This window comes from Opisthocomus hoazin, chromosome 23 (genome assembly GCF_030867145.1).
Source record: "Opisthocomus hoazin isolate bOpiHoa1 chromosome 23, bOpiHoa1.hap1, whole genome shotgun sequence".
Classification (NCBI taxonomy): domain Eukaryota; kingdom Metazoa; phylum Chordata; class Aves; order Opisthocomiformes; family Opisthocomidae; genus Opisthocomus; species Opisthocomus hoazin.
The window spans coordinates 2,385,873-2,407,603 of record NC_134436.1 but is presented as its reverse complement, the minus strand read 5'-3'; positions in this window follow the sequence as shown (position 1 = coordinate 2,407,603).

The window sequence follows — 21,731 nt, the reverse complement described above, 5'->3', positions numbered from 1 at the left end:
AAACTTCAAACGCATGCTAGGAATGGTGGTGTCCCTGCCAGGCTCCTTTGGCAGCCCTGCTCCGAAAGTGCGAACGTCTGCAGATAGCTGGCAGCCAGAAGGGGCTAGCCTGGAAAGCTGTTGCTCAGCCTCATCTGCCCATGGCACTGCTCGCACAGAGGCACAGAGAATGGGGCTCCTTGCTTGTCTTGCCACCTCAAACTTCAAACGTAGCCTGGGAAAGATGGTGTACCTGCTAGGCTCCTTTCGCAGCCCTGCTCCGAAAGTGCGAACGTCTGCAGATAGCTGGCAGCCAGAAGGGGCTAGCCTGGAAAGCTGTTGCTCAGCCTCATCTGCCCATGGCACTGCTCGCACAGAGGCACAGAGAATGGGGCTGCTTGCTTGTCTTGCCACCTCAAACTTCAAACGTAGCCTGGGAAAGTTGGTGTCCCAGCCAGGCTGCTTTCGCAGCCCTGCTCCGAAAGTGCGAACGTCTGCAGATAGCTGGCAGGCAGAAGGGGCTAGCCTGGAAAGCTGTTGCTCAGCCTCATCTGCCCATGGCACTGTTCGCATAGAGGCACAGAGAATGGGGCTGCTTGCTTATCTTGCCACTTGAAACTTCAAACGCATGCTGGGAATGGTGGTGTCCCTGCCAGGCTCCTATCACAGCCCTGCTCCGAAAGTGCGAACGTCTGCAGATAGCTGGCAGGCAGAAGGGGCTAGCCTGGAAAGCTCTTGCTCAGCCTCATCTGCCCATGGCAGTGCTCGCACAGTGGCATAGAGAATGGGGCTGCTTGCTTGTCTTGCCACTTCAAACTTCAAACGTAGCCTGGGAAAGTTGGTGTCCCAGCCAGGCTCCTTTCGCAGCCCTGCTCCGAAAGTGCGAACGTCTGCAGATAGCTGGCAGGCAGAAGGGGCTAGCCTGGAAAGCTGTTGCTCAGCCTCATCTGCCCATGGCAGTGCTCGCACAGAGGCACAGAGAATGGGGCTGCTTGCTTGTCTTGCCACCTCAAACTTCAAACGTAGCCTGGGAAAGTTGGTGTCCCAGCCAGGCTCCTTTCGCAGCCCTGCTCCGAAAGTGCGAACGTCTGCAGATAGCTGGCAGCCAGAAGGGGCTAGCCTGGAAAGCTGTTGCTCAGCCTCATCTGCCCATGGCACTGTTCGCATAGAGGCACAGAGAATGGGGCTCCTTGCTTATCATGCCACTTGAAACTTCAAACGCATGCTGGGAATGGTGGTGTCCCTGCCAGGCTCCTTTGGCAGCCCTGCTCCGAAAGTGCGAACGTCTGCAGATAGCTGGCAGCCAGAAGGGGCTAGCCTGGAAAGCTGTTGCTCAGCATCATCTGCCCATGGCAGTGCTCGCACAGAGGCACAGAGAATGGGGCTCCTTGCTTGTCTTGCCACCTCAAACTTCAAACGTAGCCTGGGAAAGATGGTGTACCTGCTAGGCTCCTTTCGCAGCCCTGCTCTTGAAATGCGAACGTCTGCAGATAGCTGGCAGCCAGAAGGGGCTATCCTGGAAAGCTGTTGCTCAGCCTCACCTGCCCATGGCAGTTCTCGCACAGAGGCACAGAGAATGGGGCTGCTTGCTTGTCTTGCCACCTCAAACTTCAAACGTAGCCTGGGAAAGTTGGTGTCCCAGCCAGGCTCCTTTCGCAGCCCTGCTCCGAAAGTGCGAACGTCTGCAGATAGCTGGCAGCCAGAAGGGGCTAGCCTGGAAAGCTGTTGCTCAGCCTCATCTGCCCATGGCACTGTTCGCATAGAGGCACAGAGAATGGGGCTGCTTGCTTATCTTGCCACTTGAAACTTCAAACGCATGCTGGGAATGGTGGTGTCCCTGCCAGGCTCCTATCACAGCCCTGCTCCGAAAGTGCGAACGTCTGCAGATAGCTGGCAGGCAGAAGGTGCTAGCCTGGAAAGCTGTTGCTCAGCCTCATCTGCCCATGGCAGTGCTCGCACAGAGGCACAGAGAATGGGGCTGCTTGCTTGTCTTGCCACCTCAAACTTCAAACGTAGCCTGGGAAAGTTGGTGTCCCAGCCAGGCTCCTTTCGCAGCCCTGCTCCGAAAGTGCGAACGTCTGCAGATAGCTGGCAGCCAGAAGGTGCTACCCTGGAAAGCTGTTGCTCAGCCTCATCTGCCCATGGCACTGTTCGCATAGAGGCACAGAGAATGGGGCTCCTTGCTTATCATGCCACTTGAAACTTCAAACGCATGCTGGGAATGGTGGTGTCCCTGCCAGGCTCCTATCGCAGCCCTGCTCCGAAAGTGCGAACGTCTGCAGATAGCTGGCAGCCAGAAGGGGCTAGCCTGGAAAGCTGTTGCTCAGCCTCATCTGCCCATGGCAGTGCTCGCACAGAGGCACAGAGAATGGGGCTCCTTGCTTGTCTTGCCACCTCAAACTTCAAACGTAGCCTGGGAAAGATGGTGTACCTGCTAGGCTCCTTTCGCAGCCCTGCTCTTGAAATGCGAACGTCTGCAGATAGCTGGCAGGCAGAAGGGGCTAGCCTGGAAAGCTGTTGCTCAGCCTCATCTGCCCATGGCACTGTCCGCATAGAGGCACAGAGAATGGGGCTGCTTGCTTATCTTGCCACTTGAAACTTCAAACGCATGCTGGGAATGGTGGTGTCCCTGCCAGGCTCCTATCACAGCCCTGCTCCGAAAGTGCGAACGTCTGCAGAAAGCTGGCAGGCAGAAGGTGCTAGCCTGGAAAGCTGTTGCTCAGCCTCATCTGCCCATGGCAGTGCTCGCATAGAGGCACAGAGAATGGGGCTGCTTGCTTGTCTTGCCACCTCAAACTTCAAACGTAGCCTGGGAAAGTTGGTGTCCCAGCCAGGCTCCTTTCGCAGCCCTGCTCCGAAAGTGCGAACGTCTGCAGATAGCTGGCAGGCAGAATGTGGTAGTCTGGAAAGCTGTTGCTCAGCCTCATCTGCCCATGGCACTGTTCGCATAGAGGCACAGAGAATGGGGCTGCTTGCTTATCATGCCACTTGAAACTTCAAACGCATGCTAGGAATGGTCGTGTCCCTGCCAGGCTCCTTTGGCAGCCCTGCTCCGAAAGTGCGAACGTCTGCAGATAGCTGGCAGCCAGAAGGGGCTAGCCTGGAAAGCTGTTGCTCAGCCTCATCTGCCCATGGCACTGCTCGCACAGAGGCACAGAGAATGGGGCTGCTTGCTTGTCTTGCCACCTCAAACTTCAAACGTAGCCTGGGAAAGATGGTGTACCTGCTAGGCTCCTTTCGCAGCCCTGCTCCGAAAGTGCGAACGTCTGCAGATAGCTGGCAGGCAGAAGGGGCTAGCCTGGAAAGCTGTTGCTCAGCCTCATCTGCCCATGGCACTGCTCGCACAGAGGCACAGAGAATGGGGCTGCTTGCTTGTCTTGCCACCTCAAACTTCAAACGTAGCCTGGGAAAGTTGGTGTCCCAGCCAGGCTGCTTTCGCAGCCCTGCTCCGAAAGTGCGAACGTCTGCAGATAGCTGGCAGCCAGAAGGGGCTAGCCTGGAAAGCTGTTGCTCAGCCTCATCTGCCCATGGCACTGTTCGCATAGAGGCACAGAGAATGGGGCTGCTTGCTTATCTTGCCACTTGAAACTTCAAACGCATGCTGGGAATGGTGGTGTCCCTGCCAGGCTCCTATCACAGCCCTGCTCCGAAAGTGCGAACGTCTGCAGATAGCTGGCAGGCAGAAGGGGCTAGCCTGGAAAGCTCTTGCTCAGCCTCATCTGCCCATGGCAGTGCTCGCACAGTGGCATAGAGAATGGGGCTGCTTGCTTGTCTTGCCACTTCAAACTTCAAACGTAGCCTGGGAAAGTTGGTGTCCCAGCCAGGCTCCTTTCGCAGCCCTGCTCCGAAAGTGCGAACGTCTGCAGATAGCTGGCAGGCAGAAGGGGCTAGCCTGGAAAGCTGTTGCTCAGCCTCATCTGCCCATGGCAGTGCTCGCACAGAGGCACAGAGAATGGGGCTGCTTGCTTGTCTTGCCACCTCAAACTTCAAACGTAGCCTGGGAAAGTTGGTGTCCCAGCCAGGCTCCTTTCGCAGCCCTGCTCCGAAAGTGCGAACGTCTGCAGATAGCTGGCAGCCAGAAGGGGCTAGCCTGGAAAGCTGTTGCTCAGCCTCATCTGCCCATGGCACTGTTCGCATAGAGGCACAGAGAATGGGGCTCCTTGCTTATCATGCCACTTGAAACTTCAAACGCATGCTGGGAATGGTGGTGTCCCAGCCAGGCTCCTTTCGCAGCCCTGCTCCGAAAGTGCGAACGTCTGCAGATAGCTGGCAGCCAGAAGGGGCTAGCCTGGAAAGCTGTTGCTCAGCCTCATCTGCCCATGGCAGTGCTCGCACAGAGGCACAGAGAATGGGGCTCCTTGCTTGTCTTGCCACCTCAAACTTCAAAAGTAGCCTGGGAAAGATGGTGTACCTGCTAGGCTCCTTTCGCAGCCCTGCTCTTGAAATGCGAACGTCTGCAGATAGCTGGCAGCCAGAAGGGGCTATCCTGGAAAGCTGTTGCTCAGCCTCACCTGCCCATGGCACTGCTCGCACAGAGGCACAGAGAATGGGGCTGCTTGCTTGTCTTGCCACCTCAAACTTCAAACGTATCCTGGGAAAGTTGGTGTCCCAGCCAGGCTCCTTTCGCAGCTCTGCTCCGAAAGTGCGAACGTCTGCAGATAGCTGGCAGCCAGAAGGTGCTATCCTGGAAAGCTGTTGCTCAGCCTCATCTGCCCATGGTACTGTTCGCATAGAGGCACAGAGAATGGGGCTGCTTGCTTATCTTGCCACCTCAAACTTCAAACGCATGCTGGGAATGGTGGTGTCCCTGCCAGGCTCCTATCACAGCCCTGCTCCGAAAGTGCGAACGTCTGCAGGTAGCTGGCAGGCAGAAGGGGCTAGCCTGGAAAGCTTTTGCTCAGCCTCATCTGCCCATGGCACTGCTCGCACAGAGGCACAGAGAATGGGGCTGCTTGCTTGTCTTGCCACCTCAAACTTCAAACGTAGCCTGGGAAATTTGGTGTCCCAGCCAGGCTCCTTTCGCAGCCCTGCTCCGAAAGTGCGAACGTCTGCAGATAGCTGGCAGGCAGAAGGTGGTAGCCTGGAAAGCTGTTGCTCAGCCTCATCTGCCCATGGCACTGTTCGCATAGAGGCACAGAGAATGGGGCTGCTTGCTTATCTTGCCACTTGAAACTTCAAACACATGCTGGGAATGGTGGTGTCCCTGCCAGGCTCCTTTGGCAGCCCTGCTCCGAAAGTGCGAACGTCTGCAGAAAGCTGGCAGGCAGAAGGTGCTAGCCTGGAAAGCTGTTGCTCAGCCTCATCTGCCCATGGCAGTGCTCGCATAGAGGCACAGAGAATGGGGCTGCTTGCTTGTCTTGCCACCTCAAACTTCAAACGTAGCCTGGGAAAGTCGGTGTCCCAGCCAGGCTCCTTTCGCAGCCCTGCTCCGAAAGTGCGAACGTCTGCAGATAGCTGGCAGGCAGAATGTGGTAGCCTGGAAAGCTGTTGCTCAGCCTCATCAGCCCATGGCACTGTTCGCATAGAGGCACAGAGAATGGGGCTCCTTGCTTATCATGCCACTTGAAACTTCAAACGCATGCTAGGAATGGCGGTGTCCCTGCCAGGCTCCTTTGGCAGCCCTGCTCCGAAAGTGCGAATGTCTGCAGATAGCTGGCAGCCAGAAGGGGCTAGCCTGGAAAGCTGTTGCTCAGCCTCATCTGCCCATGGCACTGCTCGCATAGAGGCACAGAGAATGGGGCTGCTTGCTTATCTTGCCACTTGAAACTTCAAACGCATGCTGGGAATGGTGGTGTCCCTGCCAGGCTCCTATCACAGCCCTGCTCCGAAAGTGCGAACGTCTGCAGATAGCTGGCAGGCAGAAGGGGCTAGCCTGGAAAGCTCTTGCTCAGTCTCATCTGCCCATGGCAGTGCTCGCACAGAGGCATAGAGAATGGGGCTGCTTGCTTGTCTTGCCACTTCAAACTTCAAACGTAGCCTGGGAAAGTTGGTGTCCCAGCCAGGCTCCTTTCACAGCCCTGCTCCGAAAGTGCGAACGTCTGCAGGTAGCTGGCAGGCAGAAGGTGCTAGCCTGGAAAGCTGTTGCTCAGCATCATCTGCCCATGGCAGTGCTCGCACAGAGGCACAGAGAATGGGGCTCCTTGCTTTTCTTGCCACCTCAAACTTCAAACGTAGCCTGGGAAAGATGGTGTACCTGCTAGGCTGCTTTCGCAGCCCTGCTCTTGAAATGCGAACGTCTGCAGATAGCTGGCAGCCAGAAGGGGCTATCCTGCAAAGCTGTTGCTCAGCCTCATCTGCCCATGGCACTGTTCGCATAGAGGCACAGAGAATGGGGCTGCTTGCTTATCTTGCCACTTGAAACTTCAAACGCATGCTGGGAATGGTGGTGTCCCTGCCAGGCTCCTATCACAGCCCTGCTCCGAAAGTGCGAACGTCTGCAGATAGCTGGCAGGCAGAAGGTGCTAGCCTGGAAAGCTGTTGCTCAGCCTCATCTGCCCATGGCAGTGCTCGCACAGAGGCACAGAGAATGGGGCTGCTTGCTTGTCTTGCCACCTCAAACTTCAAACGTAGCCTGGGAAAGTTGGTGTCCCAGCCAGGCTCCTTTCGCAGACCTGCTCCTAAAGTGCGAACGTCTGCAGATAGCTGGCAGCCAGAAGGTGCTACCCTGGAAAGCTGTTGCTCAGCCTCATCTGCCCATGGCACTGTTCGCATAGAGGCACAGAGAATGGGGCTCCTTGCTTATCATGCCACTTGAAACTTCAAACGCATGCTGGGAATGGTGGTGTCCCTGCCAGGCTCCTTTGGCTGCCCTGCTCCGAAAGTGCGAACGTCTGCAGATAGCTGGCAGCCAGAAGGGGCTAGCCTGGAAAGCTGTTGCTCAGCCTCATCTGCCCATGGCAGTGCTCGCACAGAGGCACAGAGAATGGGGCTCCTTGCTTGTCTTGCCACCTCAAACTTCAAACGTAGCCTGGGAAAGATGGTGTACCTGCTAGGCTCCTTTCGCAGCCCTGCTCTTGAAATGCGAACGTCTGCAGATAGCTGGCAGGCAGAAGGGGCTAGCCTGGAAAGCTGTTGCTCAGCCTCATCTGCCCATGGCACTGTCCGCATAGAGGCACAGAGAATGGGGCTGCTTGCTTATCTTGCCACTTGAAACTTCAAACGCATGCTGGGAATGGTGGTGTCCCTGCCAGGCTCCTTTGGCAGCCCTGCTCCGAAAGTGCGAACGTCTGCAGAAAGCTGGCAGGCAGAAGGTGCTAGCCTGGAAAGCTGTTGCTCAGCCTCATCTGCCCATGGCAGTGCTCGCATAGAGGCACAGAGAATGGGGCTGCTTGCTTGTCTTGCCACCTCAAACTTCAAACGTAGCCTGGGAAAGTTGGTGTCCCAGCCAGGCTCCTTTCGCAGCCCTGCTCCGAAAGTGCGAACGTCTGCAGATAGCTGGCAGGCAGAATGTGGTAGTCTGGAAAGCTGTTGCTCAGCCTCATCTGCCCATGGCACTGTTCGCATAGAGGCACAGAGAATGGGGCTGCTTGCTTGTCTTGCCACCTCAAACTTCAAACGTAGCCTGGGAAAGTTGGTGTCCCAGCCAGGCTCCTTTCGCAGCCCTGCTCCGAAAGTGCGAACGTCTGCAGATAGCTGGCAGGCAGAAGGTGCTAGCCTGGAAAGCTGTTGCTCAGTCTCATCTGCCCATGGCACTGTTCGCATAGAGGCACAGAGAATGGGGCTGCTTGCTTGTCTTGCCACCTCAAACTTCAAACGTAGCCTGGGAAAGATGGTGTACCTTCTAGGCTCCTTTCGCAGCCCTGCTCTTGAAATGCGAACGTCTGCAGATAGCTGGCAGGCAGAAGGGGCTAGCCTGGAAAGCTGTTGCTCAGCCTCATCTGCCCATGGCACTGTTCGCATAGAGGCACAGAGAATGGGGCTGCTTGCTTATCTTGCCACTTGAAACTTCAAACGCATGCTGGGAATGGTGGTGTCCCTGCCAGGCTCCTTTGGCAGCCCTGCTCCGAAAGTGCGAACGTCTGCAGAAAGCTGGCAGGCAGAAGGTGCTAGCCTGGAAAGCTGTTGCTCAGCCTCATCTGCCCATGGCACTGCTCGCATAGAGGCACAGAGAATGGGGCTGCTTGCTTGTCTTGCCACCTCAAACTTCAAACGTAGCCTGGGAAAGTTGGTGTCCCAGCCAGGCTCCTTTCGCAGCCCTGCTCCGAAAGTGCGAACGTCTGCAGATAGCTGGCAGGCAGAATGTGGTAGCCTGGAAAGCTGTTGCTCAGCCTCATCTGCCAATGGCACTGTTCGCATAGAGGCACACAGAATGGGGCTCCTTGCTTATCATGCCACTTGAAACTTCAAACGCATGCTAGGAATGGTGGTGTCCCTGCCAGGCTCCTTTGGCAGCCCTGCTCCGAAAGTGCGAACGTCTGCAGATAGCTGGCAGGCAGAAGGGGCTAGCCTGGAAAGCTGTTGCTCAGCCTCATCTGCCCATGGCACAGTTCGCATAGAGGCACAGAGAATGGGGCTGCTTGCTTGTCTTGCCACTTGAAACTTCAAACGTAGCCTGGGAAAGTTTGTGTCCCAGCCAGGCTGCTTTCGCAGCCCTGCTCCGAAAGTGCGAACGTCTGCAGATAGCTGGCAGGCAGAAGGGGCTAGCCTGGAAAGCTGTTGCTCAGCCTCATCTGCCCATGGCACTGTTCGCATAGAGGCACAGAGAATGGGGCTGCTTGCTTATCTTGCCACTTGAAACTTCAAACGCATGCTGGGAATGGTGGTGTCCCTGCCAGGCTCCTATCACAGCCCTGCTCCGAAAGTGCGAACGTCTGCAGATAGCTGGCAGGCAGAAGGGGCTAGCCTGGAAAGCTGTTGCTCAGACTCATCTGCCCATGGCAGTGCTCGCACAGAGGCATAGAGAATGGGGCTGCTTGCTTGTCTTGCCACTTCAAACTTCAAACGTAGCCTGGGAAAGTTGGTGTCCCAGCCAGGCTCCTTTCGCAGCCCTGCTCCGAAAGTGCGAACGTCTGCAGGTAGCTGGCAGGCAGAAGGTGCTAGCCTGGAAAGCTGTTGCTCAGCATCATCTGCCCATGGCAGTGCTCGCACAGAGGCACAGAGAATGGGGCTCCTTGCTTTTCTTGCCACCTCAAACTTCAAACGTAGCCTGGGAAAGATGGTGTACCTGCTAGGCTGCTTTCGCAGCCCTGCTCTTGAAATGCGAACGTCTGCAGATAGCTGGCAGCCAGAAGGGGCTATCCTGGAAAGCTGTTGCTCAGCCTCATCTGCCCATGGCACTGTTCGCATAAGAGGCACAGAGAATGGGGCTGCTTGCTTGTCTTGCCACCTCAAACTTCAAACGTAGCCTGGGAAAGTTGGTGTCCCAGCCAGGCTCCTTTCGCAGCCCTGCTCCGAAAGTGCGAACGTCTGCAGATAGCTGGCAGGCAGAAGGTGCTAGCCTGGAAAGCTGTTGCTCAGTCTCATCTGCCCATGGCACTGTTCGCATAGAGGCACAGAGAATGGGGCTGCTTGCTTGTCTTGCCACCTCAAACTTCAAACGTTGCCTGGGAAAGATGGTGTACCTGCTAGGCTCCTTTCGCAGCCCTGCTCTTGAAATGCGAACGTCTGCAGATAGCTGGCAGGCAGAAGGGGCTAGCCTGGAAAGCTGTTGCTCAGCCTCATCTGCCCATGGCACTGTTCGCATAGAGGCACAGAGAATGGGGCTGCTTGCTTATCTTGCCACTTGAAACTTCAAACGCATGCTGGGAATGGTGGTGTCCCTGCCAGGCTCCTTTGGCAGCCCTGCTCCGAAAGTGCGAACGTCTGCAGAAAGCTGGCAGGCAGAAGGTGCTAGCCTGGAAAGCTGTTGCTCAGCCTCATCTGCCCATGGCAGTGCTCGCATAGAGGCACAGAGAATGGGGCTGCTTGCTTGTCTTGCCACCTCAAACTTCAAACGTAGCCTGGGAAAGTTGGTGTCCCAGCCAGGCTCCTTTCGCAGCCCTGCTCCGAAAGTGCGAACGTCTGCAGATAGCTGGCAGCCAGAAGGTGCTAGCCTGGAAAGCTGTTGCTCAGCCTCATCTGCCCATGGCACTGTTCGCATAGAGGCACAGAGAATGGGGCTCCTTGCTTATCATGCCACTTGAAACTTCAAACGCATGCTAGGAATGGTCGTGTCCCTGCCAGGCTCCTTTGGCAGCCCTGCTCCGAAAGTGCGAACGTCTGCAGATAGCTGGCAGCCAGAAGGGGCTAGCCTGGAAAGCTGTTGCTCAGCCTCATCTGCCCATGGCACTGCTCGCACAGAGGCACAGAGAATGGGGCTCCTTGCTTGTCTTGCCACCTCAAACTTCAAACGTAGCCTGGGAAAGATGGTGTACCTGCTAGGCTCCTATCGCAGCCCTGCTCCGAAAGTGCGAACGTCTGCAGATAGCTGGCAGGCAGAAGGGGCTAGCCTGGAAAGCTTTTGCTCAGCCTCATCTGCCCATGGCACTGCTCGCACAGAGGCACAGAGAATGGGGCTGCTTGCTTGTCTTGCCACCTCAAACTTCAAACGTAGCCTGGGAAAGTTGGTGTCCCAGCCAGGCTCCTTTCGCAGCCCTGCTCCGAAAGTGCGAACGTCTGCAGATAGCTGGCAGGCAGAAGGTGCTAGCCTGGAAAGCTGTTGCTCAGTCTCATCTGCCCATGGCACTGTTCGCATAGAGGCACAGAGAATGGGGCTGCTTGCTTGTCTTGCCACCTCAAACTTCAAACGTAGCCTGGGAAAGATGGTGTACCTTCTAGGCTCCTTTCGCAGCCCTGCTCTTGAAATGCGAACGTCTGCAGATAGCTGGCAGGCAGAAGGGGCTAGCCTGGAAAGCTGTTGCTCAGCCTCATCTGCCCATGGCACTGTTCGCATAGAGGCACAGAGAATGGGGCTGCTTGCTTATCTTGCCACTTGAAACTTCAAACGCATGCTGGGAATGGTGGTGTCCCTGCCAGGCTCCTATCACAGCCCTGCTCCGAAAGTGCGAACGTCTGCAGAAAGCTGGCAGGCAGAAGGTGCTAGCCTGGAAAGCTGTTGCTCAGCCTCATCTGCCCATGGCACTGCTCGCATAGAGGCACAGAGAATGGGGCTGCTTGCTTGTCTTGCCACCTCAAACTTCAAACGTAGCCTGGGAAAGTTGGTGTCCCAGCCAGGCTCCTTTCGCAGCCCTGCTCCGAAAGTGCGAACGTCTGCAGATAGCTGGCAGGCAGAATGTGGTAGCCTGGAAAGCTGTTGCTCAGCCTCATCTGCCCATGGCACTGTTCGCATAGAGGCACACAGAATGGGGCTCCTTGCTTATCATGCCACTTGAAACTTCAAACGCATGCTAGGAATGGTGGTGTCCCTGCCAGGCTCCTTTGGCAGCCCTGCTCCGAAAGTGCGAACGTCTGCAGATAGCTGGCACGCAGAAGGGGCTAGCCTGGAAAGCTGTTGCTCAGCCTCATCTGCCCATGGCACTGCTCGCATAGAGGCACAGAGAATGGGGCTGCTTGCTTGTCTTGCCACTTGAAACTTCAAACGTAGCCTGGGAAATTTGGTGTCCCAGCCAGGCTGCTTTCGCAGCCCTGCTCCGAAAGTGCGAACGTCTGCAGATAGCTGGCAGGCAGAAGGGGCTAGCCTGGAAAGCTGTTGCTCAGCCTCATCTGCCCATGGCACTGTTCGCATAGAGGCACAGAGAATGGGGCTGCTTGCTTATCTTGCCACTTGAAACTTCAAACGCATGCTGGGAATGGTGGTGTCTCTGCCAGGCTCCTATCACAGCCCTGCTCCGAAAGTGCGAACGTCTGCAGATAGCTGGCAGGCAGAAGGGGCTAGCCTGGAAAGCTGTTGCTCAGCCTCATCTGCCCATGGCAGTGCTCGCACAGAGGCATAGAGAATGGGGCTGCTTGCTTGTCTTGCCACTTCAAACTTCAAACGTAGCCTGGGAAAGTTGGTGTCCCAGCCAGGCTCCTTTCGCAGCCCTGCTCCGAAAGTGCGAACGTCTGCAGGTAGCTGGCAGCCAGAAGGTGCTAGCCTGGAAAGCTGTTGCTCAGCATCATCTGCCCATGGCAGTGCTCGCACAGAGGCACAGAGAATGGGGCTCCTTGCTTTTCTTGCCACCTCAAACTTCAAACGTAGCCTGGGAAAGATGGTGTACCTGCTAGGCTGCTTTCGCAGCCCTGCTCTTGAAATGCGAACGTCTGCAGATAGCTGGCAGGCAGAAGGGGCTAGCCTGGAAAGCTGTTGCTCAGCCTCATCTGCCCATGGCACTGTTCGCATAGAGGCACAGAGAATGGGGCTGCTTGCTTATCTTGCCACTTGAAACTTCAAACGCATGCTGGGAATGGTGGTGTCCCTGCCAGGCTCCTATCACAGCCCTGCTCCGAAAGTGCGAACGTCTGCAGATAGCTGGCAGCCAGAAGGTTCTATCCTGGAAAGCTGTTGCTCAGCCTCATCTGCCCATGGCAGTGCTCGCACAGAGGCACAGAGAATGGGGCTGCTTGCTTGTCTTGCCACCTCAAACTTCAAACGTAGCCTGGGAAAGTTGGTGTCCCAGCCAGGCTCCTTTCGCAGCCCTGCTCCGAAAGTGCGAACGTCTGCAGATAGCTGGCAGCCAGAAGGTGCTATCCTGGAAAGCTGTTGCTCAGCCTCATCTGCCCATGGCACTGTTCGCATAGAGGCACAGAGAATGGGGCTCCTTGCTTATCATGCCACTTGAAACTTCAAACGCATGCTGGGAATGGTGGTGTCCCTGCCAGGCTCCTATCACAGCCCTGCTCTGAAAGTGCGAACGTCTGCAGATAGCTGGCAGCCAGAAGGGGCTAGCCTGGAAAGCTGTTGCTCAGCCTCATCTGCCCATGGCACTGCTCGCACAGAGGCACAGAGAATGGGGCTCCTTGCTTGTCTTGCCACCTCAAACTTCAAACGTAGCCTGGGAAAGATGGTGTACCTGCTAGGCTCCTTTCGCAGCCCTGCTCTTGAAATGCGAACGTCTGCAGATAGCTGGCAGGCAGAAGGGGCTAGCCTGGAAAGCTGTTGCTCAGCCTCATCTGCCCATGGCACTGTTCGCATAGAGGCACAGAGAATGGGGCTGCTTGCTTATCTTGCCACTTGAAACTTCAAACGCATGCTGGGAATGGTGGTGTCCCTGCCAGGCTCCTTTGGCAGCCCTGCTCCGAAAGTGCGAACGTCTGCAGAAAGCTGGCAGGCAGAAGGTGCTAGCCTGGAAAGCTGTTGCTCAGCCTCATCTGCCCATGGCAGTGCTCACATAGAGGCACAGAGAATGGGGCTGCTTGCTTGTCTTGCCACCTCAAACTTCAAACGTAGCCTGGGAAAGTTGGTGTCCCAGCCAGGCTCCTTTCGCAGCCCTGCTCCGAAAGTGCGAACGTCTGCAGATAGCTGGCAGGCAGAATGTGGAAGCCTGGAAAGCTGTTGCTCAGCCTCATCTGCCCATGGCACTGTTCGCATAGAGGCACAGAGAATGGGGCTCCTTGCTTATCATGCCACTTGAAACTTCAAACGCGTGCTAGGAATGGTGGTGTCCCTGCCAGGCTCCTTTGGCAGCCCTGCTCCGAAAGTGCGAACGTCTGCAGATAGCTGGCAGGCAGAAGGGGCTAGCCTGGAAAGCTGTTGCTCAGCCTCATCTGCCCATGGCACTGCTCGCACAGAGGCACAGAGAATGGGGCTCCTTGCTTGTCTTGCCACCTCAAACTTCAAACGTAGCCTGGGAAAGATGGTGTACCTGCTAGGCTCCTATCGCAGCCCTGCTCCGAAAGTGCGAACGTCTGCAGATAGCTGGCAGGCAGAAGGTGCTAGCCTGGAAAGCTTTTGCTCAGCCTCATCTGCCCATGGCACTGCTCGCACAGAGGCACAGAGAATGGGGCTGCTTGCTTGTCTTGCCACCTCAAACTTCAAACGTAGCCTGGGAAAGTTGGTGTCCCAGCCAGGCTCCTTTCGCAGCCCTGCTCCGAAAGTGCGAACGTCTGCAGATAGCTGGCAGGCAGAAGGGGCTATCCTGGAAAGCTGTTGCTCAGCCTCATCTGCCCATGGCACTGTTCGCATAGAGGCACAGAGAATGGGGCTGCTTGCTTGTCTTGCCACCTCAAACTTCAAACGTTGCCTGGGAAAGATGGTGTACCTGCTAGGCTCCTTTCGCAGCCCTGCTCTTGAAATGCGAACGTCTGCAGATAGCTGGCAGGCAGAAGGGGCTAGCCTGGAAAGCTGTTGCTCAGCCTCATCTGCCCATGGCACTGTTCGCATAGAGGCACAGAGAATGGGGCTGCTTGCTTATCTTGCCACTTGAAACTTCAAACGCATGCTGGGAATGGTGGTGTCCCTGCCAGGCTCCTTTGGCAGCCCTGCTCCGAAAGTGCGAACGTCTGAAGAAAGCTGGCAGCCAGAATGTGCTATCCTGGAAAGCTGTTGCTCAGCCTCATCTGCCCATGGCACTGCTCGCATAGAGGCACAGAGAATGGGGCTGCTTGCTTGTCTTGCCACCTCAAACTTCAAACGTAGCCTGGGAAAGTTGGTGTCCCAGCCAGGCTCCTTTCGCAGCCCTGCTCCGAAAGTGCGAACGTCTGCAGATAGCTGGCAGGCAGAATGTGGTAGCCTGGAAAGCTGTTGCTCAGCCTCATCTGCCCATGGCACTGTTCGCATAGAGGCACAGAGAATGGGGCTCCTTGCTTATCATGCCACTTGAAACTTCAAACGCATGCTAGGAATGGTGGTGTCCCTGCCAGGCTCCTTTGGCAGCCCTGCTCCGAAAGTGCTAACGTCTGCAGATAGCTGGCAGCCAGAAGGGGCTAGCCTGGAAAGCTGTTGCTCAGCCTCATCTGCCCATGGAACTGCTCGCACAGAGGCACAGAGAATGGGGCTCCTTGCTTGTCTTGCCACCTCAAACTTCAAACGTAGCCTGGGAAAGATGGTGTACCTGCTAGGCTCCTATCGCAGCCCTGCTCCGAAAGTGCGAACGTCTGCAGATAGCTGGCAGGCAGAAGGGGCTAGCCTGGAAAGCTGTTGCTCAGCCTCATCTGCCCATGGCACAGTTCGCATAGAGGCACAGAGAATGGGGCTGCTTGCTTGTCTTGCCACCTCAAACTTCAAACGTAGCCTGGGAAAGTTGGTGTCCCAGCCAGGCTGCTTTCGCAGCCCTGCTCCGAAAGTGCGAACGTCTGCAGATAGCTGGCAGGCAGAAGGGGCTAGCCTGGAAAGCTGTTGCTCAGCCTCATCTGCCCATGGCAGTGCTCGCACAGAGGCATAGAGAATGGGGCTGCTTGCTTGTCTTGCCACTTGAAACTTCAAACGTAGCCTGGGAAAGTTGGTGTCCCAGCCAGGCTCCTTTCGCAGCCCTGCTCCGAAGGTGCGAACGTCTGCAGGTACCTGGCAGCCAGAAGGTGCTAGCCTGGAAAGCTGTTGCTCAGCATCATCTGCCCATGGCAGTGCTCGCACAGAGGCACAGAGAATGGGGCTCCTTGCTTTTCTTGCCACCTCAAACTTCAAACGTAGCCTGGGAAAGATGGTGTACCTGCTAGGCTACTTTCGCAGCCCTGCTCTTTAAATGCGAACGTCTGCAGATAGCTGGCAGCCAGAAGGGGCTATCCTGGAAAGCTGTTGCTCAGCCTCATCTGCCCATGGCACTGTTCGCATAGAGGCACAGAGAATGGGGCTGCTTGCTTATCTTGCCACTTGAAACTTCAAACGCATGCTGGGAATGGTGGTGTCCCTGTCAGGCTCCTATCACAGCCCTGCTCCGAAAGTGCGAACGTCTGCAGATAGCTGCCAGGCAAAAGGTGCTAGCCTGGAAAGCTGTTGCTCAGCCTCATCTGCCCATGGCAGTGCTCGCACAGAGGCACAGAGAATGGGGCTGCTTGCTTGTCTTGCCACCTGAAACTTCAAACGTATCCTGGGAAAGTTGGTGTCCCAGCCAGGCTCCTTTCGCAGCCCTGCTCCGAAAGTGCGAACGTCTGCAGATAGCTGGCAGCCAGAAGGGGCTAGCCTGGAAAGCTGTTGCTCAGCCTCATCTGCCCATGGCACTGTTCGCATAGAGGCACAGAGAATGGGGCTCCTTGCTTATCATGCCACTTGAAACTTCAAACGCATGCTGGGAATGGTGGTGTCCCTGCCAGGCTCCTTTGGCAGCCCTGCTCTGAAAGTGCGAACGTCTGCAGATAGCTGGCAGCCAGAAGGGGCTAGCCTGGAAAGCTGTTGCTCAGCCTCATCTGCCCATGGCACTGCTCGCACAGAGGCACAGAGAATGGGGCTCCTTGCTTGTCTTGCCACCTCAAACTTCAAACGTAGCCTGGGAAAGATGGTGTACCTGCTAGGCTCCTTTCGCAGCCCTGCTCTTGAAATGCGAACGTCTGCAGATAGCTGGCAGGCAGAAGGGGCTAGCCTGGAAAGCTGTTGCTCAGCCTCATCTGCCCATGGCACTGTTCGCATAGAGGCACAGAGAATGGGGCTGCTTGCTTATCTTGCCATTTGAAACTTCAAAAGCATGCTGGGAATGGTGGTGTCCCTGCCAGGCTCCTATCACAGCCCTGCTCCGAAAGTGCGAACGTCTGCAGATAGCTGGCAGGCAGAAGGGGCTAGCCTGGAAAGCTGTTGCGCAGCCTCATCTGCCCATGGCAGTGCTCGCACAGAGGCACAGAGAATGGGGCTGCTTGCTTGTCTTGCCACCTCAAACTTCAAACGTAGCCTGGGAAAGATGGTGTACCTGCTAGGCTCCTTTCGCAGCCCTGCTCTTGAAATGCGAACGTCTGCAGATAGCTGGCAGCCAGAAGGGGCTATCCTGGAAAGCTGTTGCTCAGCCTCATCTGCCCATGGCACTGCTCACACAGAGGCGCAGAGAATGGGGCTGCTTGCTTGTCTTGCCACCTCAAACTTCAAACGTAGCCTGGGAAAGATGGTGTCCCAGCCAGGCTCCTTTCGCAGCTCTGCTCCAAAAGTGCGAACGTCTGCAGATAGCTGGCAGGCAGAAGAGGCTATCCTGGAAAGCTGTTGCTCAGCCTCATCTGCCCATGGCACTGTTCGCACAGAGGCACAGAGAATGGGGCTGCTTGCTTATCTTGCCACCTCAAACTTCAAACGCATGCTGGGAATGGTGGTGTCCCTGCCAGGCTCCTATCACAGCCCTGCTCCGAAAGTGCGAACGTCTGCAGATAGCTGGCAGGCAGAAGGTGCTAGCCTGGAAAGCTTTTTCTCAGCCTCATCTGCCCATGGCACTGCTCGCACAGAGGCACAGAGAATGGGGCTGCTTGCTTGTCTTGCCACCTCAAACTTCAAACGTAGCCTGGGAAAGTTGGTGTCCCAGCCAGGCTCCTTTCGCAGCCCTGCTCCGAAAGTGCGAACGTCTGCAGATAGCTGGCAGGCAGAAGGGGCTAGCCTGGAAAGCTGTTGCTCAGCCTCATCTGCCCATGGCACTGTTCGCATAGAGGCACAGAGAATGGGGCTCCTTGCTTATCATGCCACTTGAAACTTCAAACGCATGCTGGGAATGGTGGTGTCCCTGCCAGGCTCCTTTGGCAGCCCTGCTCTGAAAGTGCGAACGTCTGCAGATAGCTGGCAGCCAGAAGGGGCTAGCCTGGAAAGCTGTTGCTCAGCCTCATCTGCCCATGGCACTGCTCGCACAGAGGCACAGAGAATGGGGCTCCTTGCTTGTCTTGCCACCTCAAACTTCAAACGTAGCCTGGGAAAGATGGTGTACCTGCTAGGCTCCTTTCGCAGCCCTGCTCTTGAAATGCGAACGTCTGCAGATAGCTGGCAGGCAGAAGGGGCTAGCCTGGAAAGCTGTTGCTCAGCCTCATCTGCCCATGGCACTGTTCGCATAGAGGCACAGAGAATGGGGCTGCTTGCTTATCTTGCCATTTGAAACTTCAAAAGCATGCTGGGAATGGTGGTGTCCCTGCCAGGCTCCTATCACAGCCCTGCTCCGAAAGTGCGAACGTCTGCAGATAGCTGGCAGGCAGAAGGGGCTAGCCTGGAAAGCTGTTGCGCAGCCTCATCTGCCCATGGCAGTGCTCGCACAGAGGCACAGAGAATGGGGCTGCTTGCTTGTCTTGCCACCTCAAACTTCAAACGTAGCCTGGGAAAGATGGTGTACCTGCTAGGCTCCTTTCGCAGCCCTGCTCTTGAAATGCGAACGTCTGCAGATAGCTGGCAGCCAGAAGGGGCTATCCTGGAAAGCTGTTGCTCAGCCTCATCTGCCCATGGCACTGCTCACACAGAGGCGCAGAGAATGGGGCTGCTTGCTTGTCTTGCCACCTCAAACTTCAAACGTAGCCTGGGAAAGATGGTGTCCCAGCCAGGCTCCTTTCGCAGCTCTGCTCCAAAAGTGCGAACGTCTGCAGATAGCTGGCAGGCAGAAGAGGCTATCCTGGAAAGCTGTTGCTCAGCCTCATCTGCCCATGGCACTGTTCGCACAGAGGCACAGAGAATGGGGCTGCTTGCTTATCTTGCCACCTCAAACTTCAAACGCATGCTGGGAATGGTGGTGTCCCTGCCAGGCTCCTATCACAGCCCTGCTCCGAAAGTGCGAACGTCTGCAGATAGCTGGCAGGCAGAAGGTGCTAGCCTGGAAAGCTTTTTCTCAGCCTCATCTGCCCATGGCACTGCTCGCACAGAGGCACAGAGAATGGGGCTGCTTGCTTGTCTTGCCACCTCAAACTTCAAACGTAGCCTGGGAAAGTTGGTGTCCCAGCCAGGCTCCTTTCGCAGCCCTGCTCCGAAAGTGCGAACGTCTGCAGATAGCTGGCAGGCAGAAGGGGCTAGCCTGGAAAGCTGTTGCTCAGCCTCATCTGCCCATGGCACTGTTCGCATAGAGGCACAGAGAATGGGGCTCCTTGCTTATCATGCCACTTGAAGCTTCAAACGCATGCTGGGAATGGTGTTGTCCCTGCCAGGCTCCTTTGGCAGCCCTGCTCTGAAAGTGCGAACGTCTGCAGATAACTGGCAGCCAGAAGGGGCTAGCCTGGAAAGCTGTTGCTCAGCCTCATCTGCCCATGGCACTGCTCGCACAGAGGCACAGAGAATGGGGCTCCTTGCTTGTCTTGCCACCTCAAACTTCAAACGTAGCCTGGGAAAGATGGTGTACCTGCTAGGCTCCTTTCGCAGCCCTGCTCTTGAAATGCGAACGTCTGCAGATAGCTGGCAGGCAGAAGGGGCTAGCCTGGAAAGCTGTTGCTCAGCCTCATCTGCCCATGGCACTGTTCGCATAGAGGCACAGAGAATGGGGCTGCTTGCTTATCTTGCCACTTGAAACTTCAAAAGCATGCTGGGAATGGTGGTGTCCCTGCCAGGCTCCTATCACAGCCCTGCTCCGAAAGTGCGAACGTCTGCAGATAGCTGGCAGGCAGAAGGGGCTAGCCTGGAAAGCTGTTGCTCAGCCTCATCTGCCCATGGCAGTGCTCGCACAGAGGCACAGAGAATGGGGCTGCTTGCTTGTCTTGCCACCTCAAACTTCAAACGTAGCCTGGGAAAGATGGTGTACCTGCTAGGCTCCTTTCGCAGCCCTGCTCTTGAAATGCGAACGTCTGCAGATAGCTGGCAGCCAGAAGGGGCTATCCTGGAAAGCTGTTGCTCAGCCTCATCTGCCCATGGCACTGCTCACACAGAGGCGCAGAGAATGGGGCTGCTTGCTTGTCTTGCCACCTCAAACTTCAAACGTATCCTGGGAAAGTTGGTGTCCCAGCCAGGCTCCTTTCGCAGCTCTGCTCCAAAAGTGCGAACGTCTGCAGATAGCTGGCAGCCAGAAGGTGCTATCCTGGAAAGCTGTTGCTCAGCCTCATCTGCCCATGGCACTGTTCGCACAGAGGCACAGAGAATGGGGCTGCTTGCTTATCTTGCCACCTCAAACTTCAAACGCATGCTGGGAATGGTGGTGTCCCTGCCAGGCTCCTATCACAGCCCTGCTCCGAAAGTGCGAACGTCTGCAGATAGCTGGCAGGCAGAAGGTGCTAGCCTGGAAAGCTTTTGCTCAGCCTCATCTGCCCATGGCACTGCTCGCACAGAGGCACAGAGAATGGGGCTGCTTGCTTGTCTTGCCACCTCAAACTTCAAACGTAGCCTGGGAAAGTTGGTGTCCCAGCCAGGCTCCTTTCGCAGCCCTGCTCCGAAAGTGCGAACGTCTGCAGATAGCTGGCAGGCAGAAGGTGCTAGCCTGGAAAGCTGTTGCTCAGTCTCATCTGCCCATGGCACTGTTCGCATAGAGGCACAGAGAATGAGGCTGCTTGCTTGTCTTGCCACCTCAAACTTCAAACATTGCCTGGGAAAGATGGTGTACCTGCTAGGCTCCTTTCGCAGCCCTGCTCTTGAAATGCGAACGTCTGCAGATAGCTGGCAGGCAGAAGGGGCTAGCCTGGAAAGCTGTTGCTCAGCCTCATCTGCCCATGGCACTGTTCGCATAGAGGCACAGAGAATGGGGCTGCTTGCTTATCTTGCCACTTGAAACTTCAAAAGCATGCTGGGAATGGTGGTGTCCCTGCCAGGCTCCTATCACAGCCCTGCTCCGAAAGTGCGAACGTCTGCAGATAGCTGGCAGGCAGAAGGGGCTAGCCTGGAAAGCTGTTGCTCAGCCTCATCTGCCCATGGCAGTGCTCGCACAGAGGCACAGAGAATGGGGCTGCTTGCTTGTCTTGCCACCTCAAACTTCAAACGTAGCCTGGGAAAGATGGTGTACCTGCTAGGCTCCTTTCGCAGCCCTGCTCTTGAAATGCGAACGTCTGCAGATAGCTGGCAGCCAGAAGGGGCTATCCTGGAAAGCTGTTGCTCAGCCTCATCTGCCCATGGCACTGCTCACACAGAGGCGCAGAGAATGGGGCTGCTTGCTTGTCTTGCCACCTCAAACTTCAAACGTATCCTGGGAAAGTTGGTGTCCCAGCCAGGCTCCCTTCGCAGCTCTGCTCCAAAAGTGCGAACGTCTGCAGATAGCTGGCAGCCAGAAGGTGCTAGCCTGGAAAGCTGTTGCTCAGCCTCATCTGCCCATGGCACTGTTCGCATAGAGGCACAGAGAATGGGGCTGCTTGCTTATCTTGCCACCTCAAACTTCAAACGCATGCTGGGAATGGTGGTGTCCCTGCCAGGCTCCTATCACAGCCCTGCTCCGAAAGTGCGAACGTCTGCAGATAGCTGGCAGGCAGAAGGTGCTAGCCTGGAAAGCTTTTGCTCAGCCTCATCTGCCCATGGCACTGCTCGCACAGAGGCACAGAGAATGGGGCTGCTTGCTTGTCTTGCCACCTCAAACTTCAAACGTAGCCTGGGAAAGTTGGTGTCCCAGCCAGGCTCCTTTCGCAGCCCTGCTCCGAAAGTGCGAACGTCTGCAGATAGCTGGCAGGCAGAAGGTGCTAGCCTGGAAAGCTGTTGCTCAGTCTCATCTGCCCATGGCACTGTTCGCATAGAGGCACAGAGAATGAGGCTGCTTGCTTGTCTTGCCACCTCAAACTTCAAACGTTGCCTGGGAAAGATGGTGTACCTGCTAGGCTCCTTTCGCAGCCCTGCTCTTGAAATGCGAACGTCTGCAGATAGCTGGCAGCCAGAAGGGGCTATCCTGGAAAGCTGTTGCTCAGCCTCATCTGCCCATGGCACTGTTCGCATAGAGGCACAGAGAATGGGGCTGCTTGCTTATCTTGCCACTTGAAACTTCAAACGCATGCTGGGAATGGTGGTGTCCCTGCCAGGCTCCTATCACAGCCCTGCTCCGAAAGTGCGAACGTCTGCAGATAGCTGGCAGGCAGAAGGGGCTAGCCTGGAAAGCTGTTGCTCAGACTCATCTGCCCATGGCACT